Below are 18962 nucleotides of genomic sequence, written 5' to 3' on the forward strand. Positions count from 1 at the left end.
ATTAAATTAGCTTAGCCTTTAATATATATTTGAGAAGCGAAGAAGAAATTTTCGATATTGTGATAAAACAGAGCTCTGAAATGTTCAGTAACTGTACGTCTTCATTGCACTGGAGTTTGTATACAAGTTTATATTCATAGTAGCAAATGAGAATTAAGAACTAATTTTGAACTCTACAAAACATAATGCTTTAATGATTTTCTAACCATTCAAAAAACACGTAATGATGGATGCTAGATAAATAATTATATTATTTATAAAGTGAAAAATTGTGAAACTTCTAACAAATTCGATACAATTTAAGTTATTAGCCCAAATGCTAGTTAGCCCGGAAAGGCTATTAATCTCAAGGCGGCATATTCCGTCTGTTTATTATAAATGTCCGTTTCACTACGGCCCTTTGGGTGTAATATAAAATCTGAAAGCTTTGAGATGCTTTTTTTTTATATGCTTTAACAGTAAATTTTAATTTACAGCGTTGCAGTAGCTGGTTCTCGTTATACATTATTCCAAACATACAGATAAAGATCATTTATTCTGTTCTCAAGAACTTAAATCGTTGTTTTAATATATAAATCCTTCTCTTTTACTCTTCACGTTCTTTCTTTATTTTAAGGTATAACTTTCAGATTCTTAATTACTAATGTAAAGAATTCATGTGCTCAATTTCATTCTCTCTTCAGCGAATATACAAATCTGATTTTTACTTTAGTTTTCAGAAAATCTTAGATATGCACTTCTCAACATTCTTTGTGAACGATGGTAGGTGAATATTCATGACAGAGAAAGCTATCTGTTGCAAGTGATCCGACAGATTTCTAATGAAAAGGTGGAAGGAAGAATGACAAAATTTCAAAAACAGATAAATAAAATAATTATTTTATTTTAAAACCCTTTTGATGAAAGATGTTTCATCGTATAGCCCATTCTTAGTTTATAATACCTCATAAGGTACTTTCGCTCTTCTTTCCACGTGCCTTCGTGGTATAAATGAAAGCTTATTCGAGAGGTCCGGGGTTCAAGTCCCGTCGAGGACAATGAGCAATTTTCACGTCTCCTGCTTTAAATTAACCTAACAGATTAAATTCTTTTCGATAATAAACAAGCTTTTGACCGCCCGCCCGGTGGGGAAGTGACTAACGCGTCGTGCAGCTGCACCACTGATCCAGGGTTCGAACCTCGGGCTCGGCAAGGTAGACTCAGCCTTTTATCCCTTAAGTGGGTCGATAAAATGAGTACTGAGTTTGCTTGGTACTATACACCGGGGGACAAGTTGACCACTTGTCCAGGGCATATGCTTATGCACTCCGGGCCCAAAGGTCACTGTCTTTAGTTTAGTAAGAAAGCTTTTAAGTCTTGATTTCAACATCTTCAGTGACTACATTCTTATACTTTACTTGGCATTAGATATCACGTTACTGAAATCAAACATAGCATTAAATCATCACGGTATAGACAATCAAAGCCCAGCACCCACTTTTACTAGAATCTTAGAATCTATCTAGTATTTATCTAGTATTAGTATTTATTAGTAGAATTAACAAACAATCTATTAAAACACCTGTTTAAAATGAAACTGAAGTAAGTAGTTTCTGTTGTCCATTAAAGTTCCACGTTTTCAATTTTTCTCTAAATTTTTAGTACAGGCAATTGTTTTATGATCTAAAGGTTATTCTTTTCTCATCTATTCCATTTATTTAAACAAACAGTATATAGTAAAACTTACATGCAATAAATATCACTAATGTTACAATATACAGAAGTTATACTGCTGTTCTTCAGAATATATATCTGGAAATAATGCTCTAGGTTTTCATTATCCCCTTTTATATTTACAACTTAACATGTAGATTTAGTGGAATTTCATTGATATTATAAAGCACACTTTTTTTAAAACTTATTCTGGATAACATGTTGAAATGTTGCTTGCTCTCCAAGTTGAATGACAGCTTTTAATTTAGTGCTTCATCCTTCATTCTCACAATGATAATAATTTTGCTCACAGTTACTAGTATTTTTTTTAATATGGGTGTTATGCTATATGGTGCTTTAATAATTAATTTTAATAGCAGATTTGTAACCGGCTTGTTATAAAAACGTTTACTTCAATAACAGTATCTATTTTTTAATAAAAATCAACTTCTTTTTCAAACTGTTGGGTTAGAGAACATTCCAAGGCTAGTTTTGATTCAAATGAGATCTAAATAATACAGAACGGCCATCACTTTCGAAAAGTGGATCTTGCATAACATTATTACTCAAACATAGCATTAAATCATCACGGCATCATCATAGCATTAAATCATCTTGTAGTCTTCTCTTATAGTAGAATACATATTTCTGACTACGAGAGAAGACTACAAGAAAAAAATTTTTTCCAAGTTGCGCTCAAATGTTTCAGATTTTAATATGATACATTATATACGTTTCGAATAAAAGCTTGTTAGTTTTTCGAGGTTTAAATCATTCTTCAACTGTATAAGCTTTAAATGTAAAAAAATCTTGTCATATAAGTAATTATAATCATTGAACGAGGAAAGCATACATTTTAACAATGAAAAATGTTTGAAAGCTGGTGTAATCTTATAAGTAGGGAATTTGAAAATACCTTAAAGATGCAGCCTATGTAAAGTATATTTCTCTCCTTCATTTAGGTGTCTCAGCCATGTAGCTCGAGTGAAGATTGTGCAAGTGATGAGTGTTGCAGCAAAGGGATTTTGTGAAACCCAGCATGCAAGAAATTGAGGCAGAAAGGTGACATAAAATTTCTTTCAACACAGTTTACCAAGTTGTGAAACTAATTAACGTGTTGAAGGAAAAATTTGTTGAAAGGAAATGGATTACATTTATTGGGCAGGTAATAATGAATAAGGATGAGGATCTTCTAAATATCTTGCTTGCAAAGTAACTGCTATCTGAATTATGAATCTCATTCGGAATTAAAACCAAGTATGGTTTAAAGTACTACGTGCTGACCAACACATAACCAGAACATACTGAGGGATTGTCTTAGTTTCTTACATGTTTTCCAGCAGTATAATTGCCAACATATTGTAATTTATAATTAATTTTCAAATGACAAAGAAGAAAGCAAAGTATTTTAAACGAACTTTTATTAGATAAAATTTCGGTTTCAAAGAAAGTTACAAAAGGTCATCAGAGAACAAATTTAAAATGTCAAAGCTAAATCCTTTAAATTTCTATGAAACGAAATTTTCCTCATCTTTAGAACTTAATATTAAACTTACAAAGTTATTAAAGACATAAATATATGAGAGAGCATTTCGAGTGGTAACATCATAAATTAATAGCAGGGATGGGCTCTATTAATGTGGTCAATAATTCTGAAAATCCTTTTTAGTATTCTTTATAAAAGATGGGAGCATACTTTCCAGGTGATTCTCTTGTTCTTTATACAATCATAACTTCAAGGAAGATAATGTCATTTGGATAATCTCAATCCTTATTCCAGAATTTAGGCAAATGTTTCTTGATTTTCTTTTATTATCCAACTAAACAAGGTCAGTATAACTACGTTATCAGGTTCAGGTAGAAGTAGGTGGGGCACTAGAACTTGTACATTGGTCGTACAGCACTAATTATGCAATATCACCCCATTTTTCAATGAAACGCTATAACGGTCCGGTACAAAGTCTCTCATCCCTCTTTCCCTACCACCAAACTACTCGATAGGACTTCGGACTCGTCAGTATTTTAAGTGCTTCCTGCCGCACAGAACAATAAACAAATATCCATACCTGCTCCTGGATTCGAAACAGCAGCCAACATCGCTAACCACGAAACCCGATCAGGGTGGCAGAGTACGATATAAATGGTAAATTTAGCCCTAAATAAAGAAATTCATTTAAAAAAATTTTCGTTTGTAATCAACTAGGTTTTTCAAATATGCGGTTCTTTTCCTTTCGAGATACCTCGCAAATTTCTCAAGGTATTGTATAAGATTAGAAACTTTGACCATTTATATTAAATATGCTGTTTTCCTTTCTCAGGATTCTTTGCAAATTTCTCAGCGTGCGAGAATTGCATAAACTTAAACTTTGACAATTCATAATTACAGAATAAAAATAAACACATTTTAAAAAATAAAAAGACAAACTACTACTTATTTCAAAGCGTTCCTTTAAGGTATCGTGTTTGTTAAATTTAAGATAAAGGATTAGAAATCAGAAAATAAATTTTTCTCTCTTGGGTAAAACGATGCCATTCAACATGCTTGAATATGACAAGTACGAGATCTTCTAAATAGGTTTTGACAACTGCTGAAAGGGGACAAGACGCATTTCTAAGGCCAGTTTCAGAGGTAAACATTTTATCTTTAGAGAGAAAAAAAAGCGAATATTTGAGTTTTGCTGGACATTGAAGTGGTTAAGACATTGTTAGTGTAGAATAAAATTTGCAAATGAAATTAATTGGTCTATAAAATTTGCTTCTTTTTGTTATCTGAGTAGAGAGGCAAAAGTTAAAGCGACAGCCTGTTAAACTACCACTACTAGGATATGTAACATATCCTTGTTTAACAGGGCCTCACTTCCTAATCACTTGTTTACCGATTTAAGATAACAAAACTACCCCTTCTTATTTTAGATGATTCATTTTCATAAGGTTGGATGTATTGGCTATTGTCTTGGAAAACGTGATGCTACATTTCTAAAAGCGTGAAATGAGTTTAATATATGAAATATGCTAAGAATTATATAAAATGCGATTAATTTTTTGAACAGTTTAATGTATTCTTTAAGTAGATCCTTGAGAATTGTAGTCTATGTTCTGTATGCAATATAGATTATCCAGCTTTTTTTATAATTTGCACTATGTAATTGTAGTATTATGTGAAATTTGCTGAGCTTCGAATATGGAACTTAAAATAGTTTTGTGCAGTAAAAAATGGTAAGTAATATGGGTATAAAATGTCATTAATTCGTTGTAATAGTTTGCGTATGAAAAATATAAACTTCTATTTTTTAACAAATACCAGAAATGTATCAAATCATGTAATAAATCTGGTTGGTCTTCAAGTTCAATTGAAGTGATATAACTTCGGATATAATTTTACATAAGAATATCAAAAATTTTCAATGGGAATTCAGATTTCGAAAATAGTTTTCTATTTTTGATACTGTTTCATTGCACTAAGTCTTCTAACTCTTATGAAATATCATTGTTATTCACAAATTTTCATTAAAGATGAAAAATATTTGATCTTTTTCCTTGAAATTTTGAGTGTCATTCAGTAAGCACCTGCAATTAAACTCGTATGGCACTCTCTAATTAATGTGAAATGATATATATTCTTTAAAAAAGATTGGGCTATGTTCTTAGAATCTACGAAATAGTGAAATGTGTGGTACGAAACGATAAAAGTCTTGCATGAAGTTCGGTATATGTTCACTCTCATTATTGAAAATCCCTTCCTAAATTTTGAAATAGTGATGTTTTTACTCTTATTATTTTCAAAATTTGGTACTTCATGAATTAAATAACTGTATAGATGTACTAAACTTTATCGAAAATTCAAATATTTTATTAATTTGTTGGTTTTATTTAAATGATTTATAAGTAAATGAGCGGTATGTTAGGCAGTTTCTTTCAGAAATATATCCGTATTTGAAAACTCTGTAGGTAATTTGCCTTACTGAACTTGTTCTAAATTTTTAAAAATATATGGGTGATATGATGTTATGTTATCATCTAGAGTGTCTTTTCTCTTTTCAAATAGTGTATAGAGTTATAATAGGAATTGAATCTTCTTTCTATAACAGAATTTGTTAGTATCTCTAGAAGAGGAATTAGGAAAACAATTTCATGCTTTTTGTAAAAAATAGTGTAATATCTGGTTCTTATTATGGTAGAAAGTGTTATTCAAAAGTTTCAGAGTGGTAAAATATGATTAGGAAATGACGTTTTCTGAAAATAATAAATGTATTTCTCAATATTATAAATTAAAACAGTCAAAACTAGAAGTCTTTTACACAATGTGAGCATTAAAAACCATTGAAAAATCTGTTGCAGTCGTATAAAATTTAACTCGACGATGAAAATTGTTGCTTGCATGATTAAACAATATCAAAATTTGGTTTGAAATTAAATCACTGAGTGCCACATATAGACATGCGATCGTGATTGTTTCAAGGTCTTTTAGTAGAGGATATCCTGTTTTTTAAGTAAAATTATTTTCCTTTTTCGATGAAAGTAAAGCTAAAGCTAAATCTTTGGAAAAGTGAGACATTCTGATTTTCGTCCGTTAGGAGAAATGCGCATGCCTACATAAAAATAAAATATGAGTATCACTGAATTTTCTAAGTTCCTACAAAAGGGTAGAATTTAGAAAATAAAGGAAAATTTCTAAAAACGTTGGTTCATTACCTTACTCTTACTTCTTAAATGTTTATTTCATATTTAGTTCTAAATATTAAGAAAATAGTTCTAAGATAGGTATTCTGTACTGTGGGAATACTGCAGGAAGTTGAATGATTTAGATGGTCTTTGGAGTTTTTCTCTTAGAAAAAGGTAATATTTAGCAAATACAGTTCTCGAGAATCGATAGAAAGTTCCTATAATGCATGCATATATGTACAATTATAAGAAAACGTAACACTTATTTGGGTGTAATTTTGTATTGAAAAGGGGTTATTCCTCATTAAATGTGTATTAGTAAGGAATATTTAAATGCTGAGTATTGTACGAAGAAAGTTCTGTATTTGTGATAAAGAAGGTTAAAATATTCGAAATTATAGTGGAGATTTGGGTAAAATGTCTCTTACTCTTTGATTCCTTCTGTAAATATAGGTATATTGGTAATGATATATGTTGTGTAAAGTACTTCACAAGATTTCATTCATAAGAAAATAAATTGGTAAATAAATTAATGCAAACTGACATTTGCGAAAGAATATTTTAGTCTAAGAAATTAAAAAATAGACTAGATATGAAATTGTCTAGTGAATTAAGTTGGAATTGTACTAAGTTAAAAAAATGTGTTAACACTATGCGTTAGAAATAAATGTATATCAATAAAACAAACTTTCAAGAGATAAAATGGTAACCAATGGGTAAAATCCATGGTCATTTATCTCTGATTCAATACTGGAAATGTTTATCTTAGAAATTTCTTTTATACATGTAACGTCAAATTTCATCAATTTCACATGAAAATCGTTCATGAAGGCAGAAATATCCATACTTAGTGTAGGAAAAGGTAATAAAGTGAACATTTGTATAGTCGAGATATTTAAAGTGATGTAGAATGCATTCAATTAGTACAAATTACTGAATTAAAAGGTACTGAGTGTTCAAAATAATAAGAAGTAATTTTGTATGAGTACATGAAAGAATGAATATGGTTCTAAAATTATGGATGAAAGTTGAGATTTCATTCTAAAAATTCGGAATCTATCAAACTAGTTTAATGAGAATCAAGATTTAAAAAGTGAACGTTGGTAACATTGAAGAGCTCAAAAACATATATTCAGATACAAAGGGTATTAAGAATTAAAAGGAAATACCAGAATATGCAGGAAATGTTAAAGTTTGAAAATGCAAATGAAGTTAATAATGAAGTAAAATAGTAGGATAAGTCATGGTAAGAGTACTAAAGAATGATAAATTGTAGAATTTGCAAAGTAAAATAGTACTATAAAATATGGACTAAGTAAGGGCTATTCAACGAATTGGATATGAATAGCAGTTAAAGGTTGTAAAATAAAATGCTTAATTTAAATCTGTCTCTATGTTTAAGAAATTTAAGCATGTTAATTTAACTGAAATAGTAAAATCAAAAGCGCAATTACAATCAAAAATTATAAAACAGAGTTAAACTTTATAGTATGTTGAAAACTAGAAAGGAAACCAGTGCCAGAAAAGTATAAAAACTACATCTAAAATTAACTAAAGTTCATGCGTATAGTAGCAAAATGTAACAAACAAGTTCAAAATTAGAGAACTTTAAAAATTACGAAGGTATAAAATGTACGAAATAAGTTAAAAATAGCATCTAAAATTAAATAAAGTTCATATATATAATACGAAGATAGAGGAATTAAGCTAAAATTAAGATCCTGTTTGAAATTAGGAAGGTTAAAACGTATGAAAGTCATGTGAAAATATAACAAATTAGTTAAAATTCTTACTATGTTGGAAACTAAAAACGATAATAAATAGAAAATGTGTTAAAATTTACATCTAGAATTAAATAAGTCAGGTGTATGGTAGGAAAATGTAATAAACAAGTTCAAAATTAGAGTACTTTAAAAATTACGAAGGTTTAAAATGTACGAAACAAGTTAAAAATTACATCTAAAATTAAACAAAATTCATATATATGGTCAGAAAATATAGGAATTAAACTAAAATTAAAAGTATATTTGAAATTACGAAAGTTAAAACAAATGAAAGTAGCTAATTTGCTAATTATAAATTAAATTAAAGTCATGTACATAGTGTGAATATATAGCAAATTAGTTTAAATTCAGAGTATGTTGGAAGCAAAAAACGTAAAATATATAGAAAAGAAATTAAAATTTACACCTAAAATTAAATAAAAGTATATGACCTGAAAATATAGGAATTATGTTAAAATTATGACTATATTGGAAATTTTGAAGGTTAAAATGTATTAAAGACATCAAATAAAAGTCATGTATATAGGAAAAATATAAATTCGTTAAAAATTAGAATATATTAAATATAATGAAGGTTAAAATATACAAAACAAGCTAAACGTTTACATCTAAAATTAAGTAAAGTTCATCTATGTGATCCGAAAACATAAGAAATAAGTTAAAATACAGAATATGTTGAAGATCACAGACATTAAAAAGCATAAAAAAAGATAAAAATTACATCTAGCATTGAATAATTTAACACATAAAAACGTTTATTTTAGCAATTACGGACGCAAAATATAACAAATAAGTTAAAAGGATTGGTTAATAGGTATGAAAAACTCTGAGTAAAATAAATTTAATAATAAAAATGAGTAATATAATTAAGATTATGGAAAGTAAATGTAGTACTATAAACAGAAGATTCAAGAAATAAGGTAAAATTCTGAGTGTATAGAATCACTCAATCATTAAATTTGAAAATAATCATCGTTCAGAGTACCTAGGAAATAATCATCATATGCATAGTAAAACAGTTGGAATACGGAGAAAAAACACAAATGCTAAAGATTTATTAACGAAGGAAATCACCTCCGGTAAATCAGTAAAATATAATCTCTTATTAAATTGTGACGACATGTAGCAGTTTTGTGGATATTCAGTCATAGGATAAATACAAGTAAAAAAATAATTATCTTCCAAAGAGGTTACACTGTGGAGGAAACATTTTATTATATAGTAATTTCTGTTTAAAGGAAATCAGACACGTATTTGATAAATGTTTTTAAGAACTCAATATAAGTAAGTAAGTTCACAAGTGATCGCATGCAAATAAATGTCTAAATCTCCAAATTAATAAAACCGTCCTTTTTCTGTGACGTAGCAACTACTCTACTCCCATCCACCTCCTGATAAGGCTCGCCCTGCCCCCATTTTCAGATAAGCCTCCCTTCCACGGCTAACCATTCTTTCTCGGGAGCTCCCTCAACTCCCGCTCCCGAGCTCCCTGGCTCAGAACTCTCCTTTCCTCTACTATGACAGTTAGCAACAAGTGAAAAATTCGAGTATTAAGCAAAAGATATAACAACTAGCCACAATTTTCTAAAAACGGTAACGTGCTTATGAAAACCTTTCTGAGATACGTTATTTTAAAAAAATCATCTCATATGTAAACCACATGACTTCTCTTGCACGAAATACTAAATTATCCCATTTTGCCTGCATTCCATTTAAACTTATTGAATTGAATTAAATCTACTTCGCCGATAGAGGATAAACCACAATAGAATAGATGCACTTTTTAAAATTCACTACACTGATTTACCATAGCCACTTAACAGCGTTACATCTCATTCATTTTATAACTCAGAGTGAGCACAAATTATATCATCTCAAGAAATATCCAATCATTGCCCCATGTTCTATTCAAATACTATAATAAATCTAAAACGATGTATAAAAGAAATTAGACAAATAAAAAAGAAACAGTTGTTGTTGCTAAGCTTAGTTTCTTTAAATTGGCAACAAGTGTACTGCTCTGCTAAGTTGCAGGTGTAAACAAATATGGCTGCTATGGTAAAAAAAATTAGGCTTAGCCACACTTAAATTAGACAAATAAAAAAGAAACAGTTATTGTTGCTAGGCTTAGTTTCTTTAGATTGGCAAAAAGTCTTCTGTTCTGCTAAGTTGCAAATGTAAACAAATATGGCTGCTATGGTAAAAAAATTAGGCTTAGCCGCACTTAAAGAACTCTTAAATTGTTGATAATTCTACAAGTTTTGTATGCAGATTAACTAAAGGCATGAGAACCTTAACCGGAAGATAAGAACAATTCAATCATTTTTAAAGCTAAAAAATGCACAATCTACCAAAATATGAGCATAAAAAAACTGAGCTCCCGGAGCCGAATATAAGAGTGGGTATATGTATTGTAGAGACATGAGGATTTTTTTTCGGGGGGGGGAAGCAAGCAAGATGAAAAATTAGCAACGCCTTCGCCGGGAATCGAACCACGGACCTCTGAAATACCGGCCCAATGTGCAGAACCACTACACCACGAAGGCACGCAAGGAAAGCTGGAGAAATGCCTTATAGTATATATAATATTTATTTACTTTTGATGCGGCCGTTTGCCACCAAAAAGGGAGTTGCACAACTACACCCTATAGCTGTCCTGTATATAAAATATCAACGTTCTGAGGCTACTCGTTTTTGAGTTACGCAAGATACGTTCATACATACGCACGTATGTATGTACGTACATACGGTATAGATGCCACGAAAAAATCTCTTTTGAATCCATTATAAATCAGTTTTATAATTTTTTTGGGGGGAAATGAGTCCTTTATTCTGTCCATACGTACAGGTGTCACGCAAAAACATCGTTAAATTGCATTCGATAGCAGTCAAAATGAATATTTTCGCTGAAATATGGTACCTGGAATTTTTCGTGATTACAATACTTTCTTCATTTCGTACAAGGAAGTATTAATCCCTGTCATATGATTCTTATATAAGGCTAATGGCACGTGCACTTACATAAAGGCAAATGCGTAAGAGAAATATTCCCAATAATGATGATAAATTTGCAAGAAAGGATTTTTAATTATTCAACGGAAATAAAGCAAATTATAACTTCTCTATTCTTAATTCGGAATCCACATTGTAATCTTTACTCATTTCACAGGCTTCTCTGCGCTGCTAACGTCGAACTTGTGTCCTACCATTAATTATATTTTTACGAATATGTAAAATCTATTTGCATCTATAGCATTTCAATTATTTATTGTTTTTTATTATATTATAAATTATACTTAAATAAAATTATCTCTGCAAGACCAAGAGTTGTCCTGTTATTCAAGAAAACGTCATCATCGGCACCATCTTCTCCATCTATGAGAAAATTTTTATTATACATGTCTAACATTTCTTTTTTTGGTAGGGGAATTTTGCTTGGACAACATTGAGGAATTAAACATTAATGGCATTTACAGATTTAGTTGCCCCTGTGCAGCAGGTCTGAATTGCATGTCGGAGAGGAAAAGGAACGAAACCCATGTATGTATTATTTATATAAATATAAGTAATGTTTATAAATAATTCGTCATATAACAGGCCAAATTATCGCAAACGTCCTTCCGAAAGGAAAGGTCAACTAATATCATTCCCAGGATCAAATAGCTTTGCTTTTAATAGCCATTGTTACCTTTATCGATAAATTTCCACATAGAAATCTTGAGCAAATCATCACGTCCACTCCAAATAATGTCTCAAATTTTCTCAACCTTGAAGAATATTGATTTTATTACTCCCTAAGCCTCTAGCATTAATCCCAAAAGAGCGATGATGTAGCTTTTTGGCATATCTTATTCGGTTGCTTTGGCTGAAACTGAGACAAATGGGTTACTTATATTATGGCAAAGCATTTAGGGCCCACTGCCTAAAGAAAGAGATCACTTTGTAAATGTTTCTTTAAAAGGCACTCATATTCATGTTACCTGCGCAAAAAAATAAACAGGAAAACTCAAACGCAGCCAGCCATTTCACCGAAATTTGAACCCGGGTCTAGCTATCAGCGATCAGCCATTTCAGAGTTCAGTCATTGGTGAGATTAATTTATGAAAAATGCTTCAAAATAATTCAATAATTAAACTGCTTTCTGTATAAATGAAAACGGATTAAAAATATAGCCCTATGCAGATGATGATATGCGATTCCCATTGGAGGCAATAGTATTGCCCATCCAGCATTGTGTCAACCTGACAGTTTATTGATAAACTGAAAAATCTGATGTGTACACCACATGACTTCCATGTACGGAATATTAAATTATACGCATTTTTTCTTGCATTTCGTTTAAACTTACTGGATTGAATTAAATCTACTTCGCCGACAGCGCATAAACCACAATAGAATAAATGCATTCTTTAAAATTCACTCTATTTGTTTACCATAGCGACACTCTGGCGCTAGGTTCACTTAACAGTATTATATTTAGTTCATACTACAACTCAGAATGCACAAAATTTATATCATTTAAAGAATTATCTAATCGTTGCCACATGTTCTATTCAAATACTATAATAAAGCTAAAACGATGTATAAAAGAAATTAAGCAAACAAAACAAAAAAGAAACAGTTTTTCACAGACGATTGAGTATTTCTCATTCAATTAATTCAGTTCTTACTTCACGACAAGGCAAAAATACATAAAAACTCAAAATATCTGTATTAAAAATTACGAAGTAAATCTTAAACACATATTTCCTCGAAAAAATTCCAGAAAGGATTAAGCATGATTTAATTCGCAATAATAAATGAAGGAGTTATTTTTGTTGTTGCGAAGCTACATTTCTCTAGATTAGCAACAAATCCACTACTCTGCTATTTCAAATGTAAACAAGCAATGGCCGTCATCACAAAAATTATTAGGCTTAGCGGCACTTAAACAACTTTAAAATTGTTGATAATTCTAGAAATATTGCATACAGATTTACTAAAGGCATAAAAACCTTAACCGGAAGATAAGAACCACATAATTCAATCATTTTTAAAGCAAAAAATGTACAATTTACAAACCTATAAGAGTAAAGAAACTGAGATCACTGATCCGGGTAACAGACGTAATAAATATATTTATATACGTTTGGCGCGGCCGATTGCAACCAAAATACGAGGTGCACAGTTACATGTTATAGTAGTCCTATATACAAAATTTCAACTTTCTGAGGCTACTGGTTTTGGAGTTATCCGAGATACGTACGTACGTACATACGTTCGTACAGACGCCACGAAAAATTCTCTTCAGAATTCATTTTAAAGCAGTTTTATAATTTTTTGGAGGAAAAAAGTCTTTTATTCTGTCCTTACGTACAGGTGACAGGTGACGGAGGACGGGGACGCCTGATGTTTAACAGAGGTAAACAGGCATATGTCCCGCGCCCTCCCCTATCTAGTGGCAGCAACTCCCAGGAGCCTCATGAGGCCACCTTGGGAGTTTATTGAAGAATTTTACGTAATTGTACATGGCCATACAGAAGCGTCTTAGGAATACATTAGTTTTGATCGATAGGCGGATGATTTGTTACATCTTGGTTTTTAGACACTGTTAGACACTAATTACAGCATATACATACACATACAAGTACATACAATTGCACATATAAAGATACATACAAAACACTTGTAAAACACATATAAAAGCACATATATAACACATATAAAACATGTAAGCACATTATATAAAAATAGAAATTAGATACTAGTTTGCACACACTTATACAAGTAAAACACATACTTATAATGAAACATATTTAAGCTAATATATAGTATACACTTACACTAAAGACACATTTAGATCACATATCACATGTAAAATGCGCAAATAAACATACATAAAGCATGCAGGCACACTGTAGAATATTAAATTTTGTTATTAGATGATATAGTAATTACAGATGAAACTTTACTCTGGAGAATACATTATGCAATACGTTATATCAGGTACACAATACTTATTTAATTTGAATAGATATGCAGCGCTTTTTATATACATAATGCTTACAGAATTGATACACAATGTAAAAACAGATACACTATGCTTGTAAAGCATTAGATATTAGAATTTATACTGCGCACAATTGTACAAACGAAATAAGACACTATACTACTATATACAACACAGTTATGGTGTACAATTATGCAAACACAATTATACTAACGTATTAAAACGCAGAATAAAACACTATACTATGGTATATAACACAATTGTGCACAATTATATAAACACAATTATACTTACACATTAAAAAAAAAAATCTATACTATTGTATACACACAATTATAGTACGCAGCACCATGCATGCTATGTTGCCAAGCTATATATTTCTATGCGAAGCTGTGAGATTATACAGGTAATGCAGATACAATATTGATAGATATAGATGAATTATACATTATGCATATGTCATATACAGTGCAGATATAATACAGATAGTTTGAGTAATACAGATATGATGTGCAGGCAATAACTGTAGTGGAGACACTATGTTATAGAATGCGCTGAGCTTATTTTATATTATATTAGATGCACAGTGTTTATTGGATTAAAGTAGGTACACAGTACTTTTTATATACACATTGCTCACAGAACAAATGCACAGTGCAAAGTCAGATACACAACAGGTTGTAAGGTATTGCAGGTAGTGCATACGCAATGTAGATAGTTGCATAGTAATTATATGCTTTATATACAGCAGATACTGTGCAGAATTTGACAAATTCAGTGCAGAATGAGGTGCATATTTATTGCAGATAGTTTGTATAACGCGTTTGTGTAATACAGTACTGGCAATGACTGTAGGAGAAACACTATGTTGTAGAATACACAGTGCATACTAGTATTGTAATAGATACATGATGCTTGTTATATACACAATGCTTACAGAATGGTTACACAATGCAAAGTCGGATACACATTTGTTTTACACTGTTCAGTTAAGCATGGACTAGCATGGACATGCAAGTAGTAATCTGTGATTAGTCAGTGTTGAGCTCTGTACACTGTTGATGAGTTCTGTACACGATTTGTCAGGGCGTTCCAATTACTCTGCGCACAGTACCTTATACACTGATATATAACTTGCAGTTGTTGTAATAACTGTGGTTATTCCAGGAAATACTTCTATAGATATTTCAGTCGTTGTAACTACTACAGAGACACAATGCAGGTAGCAGTCTGTTCATAGTCAGTAGTTTGCTCTATACGCCGTAAGTGAGTACTGTACGCAGTAAGCAGCTATGTCTGCAGTTATGTTGCAGTGCAGTTATGTTATAAGCGCAGCACATAATTTAAACATATTGTAAGTTGCATCCAGCTGATTGTCAGTATAAGAGACTGTCAGAATTCTGTTGATTTGGTGAAAGCTGACTGTGGTTGCTTTATGAGACGCCTTAATTGACGCTAGTTTGGTTGGCAGATATCTTGCCCTAGGTCGTTGACCTGCCTAATTATTTGGCAGATCTTTTTGACCGCTGGTGGGTGCTTAATGATGAATCGTTTATATGATTCTATATTTGTGGCTGGGAGTGGTAGGTGTAAGTTGGATGTAAGGCTGCATTCAAATATGTAGTGGTCGGGGGAGCCAGTTGCCCCGCAGACGCATATATCTGTCATCGAAATTGCATGTCTTTGAAAATAGGATGGAAATGGGCCGTGCTCCGTGATATAGTATGTCAAGGGTGCAATGGCCTGGAGACGTTCGTTGTCTACTATTGGGTAGAATCCGTGTGTCCTTCTTCCTGTATCACAGTTATCCCACTCCTGTTGCCACTGTTCTTTGCTTAGTTCTCTTAGCTTTCGCTTTAAATACGAAGTCGGGATTGGAGTTGTCACCTCTTGCGCGTCGTTGTTGAGTGCCGCCTCGTCTGCTAACTGGTCTGCCATCTCGTTACCCTCTATGCCATCATGTCCTTTCACCCAGATTAGTTTGATGTGTGTTTGCATATTGTTACACAGGAGCTGTTGGATTGCTATAATTGTGGGTGAGGTATGGTGGTGATTCATGATTGCCTGTAGCACTGACATGCTGTCTGTGTGAATTTCGGTTGCTGCTAGATTGATATCCTGAGCATACTGAATTGCAGCTGCTATTGCCACAGCTTCTGCCTGGAAAATGCTGTTGTGGGTAGCGAGATGGCCTTTCCATTTGCTTTCCACTCGGTCATTTTTGAAGTGAACGAAGGCGCATCCCACTCCATTGTCATGCTTTGATCCATCGGTGTAGAATCGTGAGTTCACATGTGGAGTTTCTCTGAGAGGCGTTGGGTGTTGTGCTGTCACGACATGGATGCCTTTACTTTTGTGTGCCGGGTGCACATACTGCACACTCCCTGGTAATTCATACTGTGTTGCATGGAAGGCGGTGCCAGCAAAGTTGGCATCTTGTTTTAGCCTAATTAGGCGCTCATATGCAGCTTCTATGCTGGCCTTTATGTGCAGGGGTGTTAGTCCCGCAAGGACCGTTATTGCACTTGATGCCGTTGTCCTATATGCCCTACTTATGTTTAGAGCAAATGGCCGTTGTATTGTTGTCAAGAGTTTGATCTTGCGACTGCTCATTGGTTGCGCCCATATAGCCGATGCGTAAAGAACAATTCTCTCCGCTACCGTTAGATATAGCAGTTTCTGGATGTGAGGGTTTTGTCCCCAGTTTTTTCCCTGGAATTGTCTGGCTTTCTTAGCTATATTTGCTGTCTTGACTCTGATGTCTTGAAGGTGGGGCAGCCTGTCCTTACGTACAGATATCAAGCAAAAACATCGTTAAATTGCATTCGAAAGCGGTCAAAATGGATATTTTCGTTGAAATATGCTGCTTGAAACTTTTCGCGATTACAATACTTCCTTTTTACTTCTTACAAGGAAGTAAAAATGGGAAATGGGAAATCTGCTTGAATCAGTGAAAGCAATGACAGAACATTTCTTTTCTGAAACAAATTGTGTAGTAATGATATTTTGATTTATTAACCGCTGAGTATTTTCATTGCGCTTTGTATTTATGTACTTTGCAAACTAGAATAGAAAGGAAAACTTAATTTTTATAAAGTGTACACAGAACACAAGTAGACCACATTAAACCAAAGCGACAGCAAGTAGTAAATTAAAATTACCCACTAATTCTAAAAATTTGCAGGTAAGTTCTCCAATACCAAAGATGTATGTATCAGAAAATAAATAAACTGTTTAATGACTGGAAGTGGTTTAATGCCACATTTTCAGCCTAGACATCGGATTAGGTGAGGATGCTGCGCTGCGAGCTCTCGGAATATCTGGATGGAAATTTTTATTACTATTGCTTTCACATCTGCAATTCACAGTATCAAGTTTCGAGTAGTCATCTAACATTATTATCAATCTATTTTTTCAAACGCAAGTTTAACATTATTGCATTATGATTTAATGACTGAGAGACAAAGAAGTGTTTTAAATTTAATCTTTTTATTTCTGCTTTTATCTTTTAAATGTAGTCCATGTTTTTAAAAACATAAAAAAATACAAGCAAGACCCAAAAATATAAATGCAAATCATAAAAACTCGAAAACGTTCTATCATGCTGGCTCCTCATTGTTTTTCTTTAATTTCCATCACGCACTTATTTCTTTTTCTGTTCTTACTGTCAATATTAGGCTGTGGAAGCAGACAGATTTAAACCAAAGACAGTCCATAATAATTACTCCTTTTGACTTGTAACCGCTTAAAATTAATCACATAAAAATTGAGTTGAACTGACTGTGAACAGTGGACTAATTTAAGTATCTCACCTAGGCTTTTCATCAGGGTAAAAACAGAAACGTCTAAAAAATTTTAGTTTTGAGTCTCCATCTTAATTTATTAGCAAGTATTCACAAATTCAACAGCTTTCGAAAAACTGTTAAATGGCTATAAACGGTTTCAGACACTTTGAAATCGATATCTATGCCTCTTATTCTAAACACGGGATATTTTTGTCAGATATTGTTTTCGCTAAGCAAATTTTAGATATTAATGTGCTTTTCTTTCCAAGGTATAGTATAACTAGAAATCCATTCTTTATATATATATATATATATTACTTTTACTTGCAATCCCTCTTTTTTTATATATATTACTTTTACTTGCAATCCCTCCTTTTTTTAATTCAGCTACTAATTTTATTCATTTAAAAAATTAAAAGAAGAACTGCTCATAGTTATTTTCGTCCTTTATTTATATATTATGACAAATCAATAATTTATTGAATTCAAAATAACAAAAGAATTTTGGACAAATATTAAAATTTTAATAATGCCCTTTCGTATATTCCCAGAATTACAGATAACCTTTTTAACAGAAAAATATTTCCTTACAATAATTTGCGGCAGACTACAATTTACTGAATGTCAATTTGTAAATACTCCAGTATGAAATTTTATAATCATTATTCATTATTTCTTTCCAGGAGGTGATTGTTCTTGACACATGCGCAGAAGAATAGAATGCTTTTGCTCTTCTTTAAGTATTTATTATATGATACTATTATCTAGGCTCACATAAAATTTGTACAAAAATAAAATCAATGAAATAAATATTTTTCTCATTCCTTTTAAAGTATATAAATATACCTAACGCTATCATGCTATCATAAAGTTTAACTTTTTATTACATGTTGCTCTTAGATAACTGAAAATATTACCGCATTTGTGATTAGGAACCTTCAGAATGAAAACCTAAAAACTACCACTGGTTTAAAAACAAACAGTAATTTCAGAAAACTGTTTTTTTCCTTAAGAAATCATTGAAAATCATAGATGATGTTAAGCATCAAA

The 18962-nt window shown here is 31.8% G+C and overlaps 1 long non-coding RNA gene across 2 annotated transcripts; it reads left to right on the forward strand.

Moving 5' to 3' along the window:
* Window positions 1-2653: 2653 nt before the first annotated feature.
* Window positions 2654-18722, forward strand: LOC118181613 (uncharacterized). Of its 2 annotated transcripts, none has more exons than XR_015041362.1 (3): window positions 2654-2754; window positions 11563-11678; window positions 18596-18722. It is a non-coding gene; the product is annotated as an uncharacterized LOC118181613 (long non-coding RNA). The 2 variants fall into 2 exon arrangements; XR_004756905.2 differs by lacking the exon at window positions 2654-2754 and adding an exon at window positions 4662-4908.
* Window positions 18723-18962: the final 240 nt, after the last annotated feature.

The sequence above is a fragment of the Stegodyphus dumicola genome, chromosome 1 (assembly GCF_044657685.1).
Source record: "Stegodyphus dumicola isolate Sdum_Otavi_A_Nest chromosome 1, ASM4465768v1".
In the NCBI taxonomy this organism is placed as follows: Eukaryota; Metazoa; Arthropoda; class Arachnida; order Araneae; family Eresidae; genus Stegodyphus; species Stegodyphus dumicola.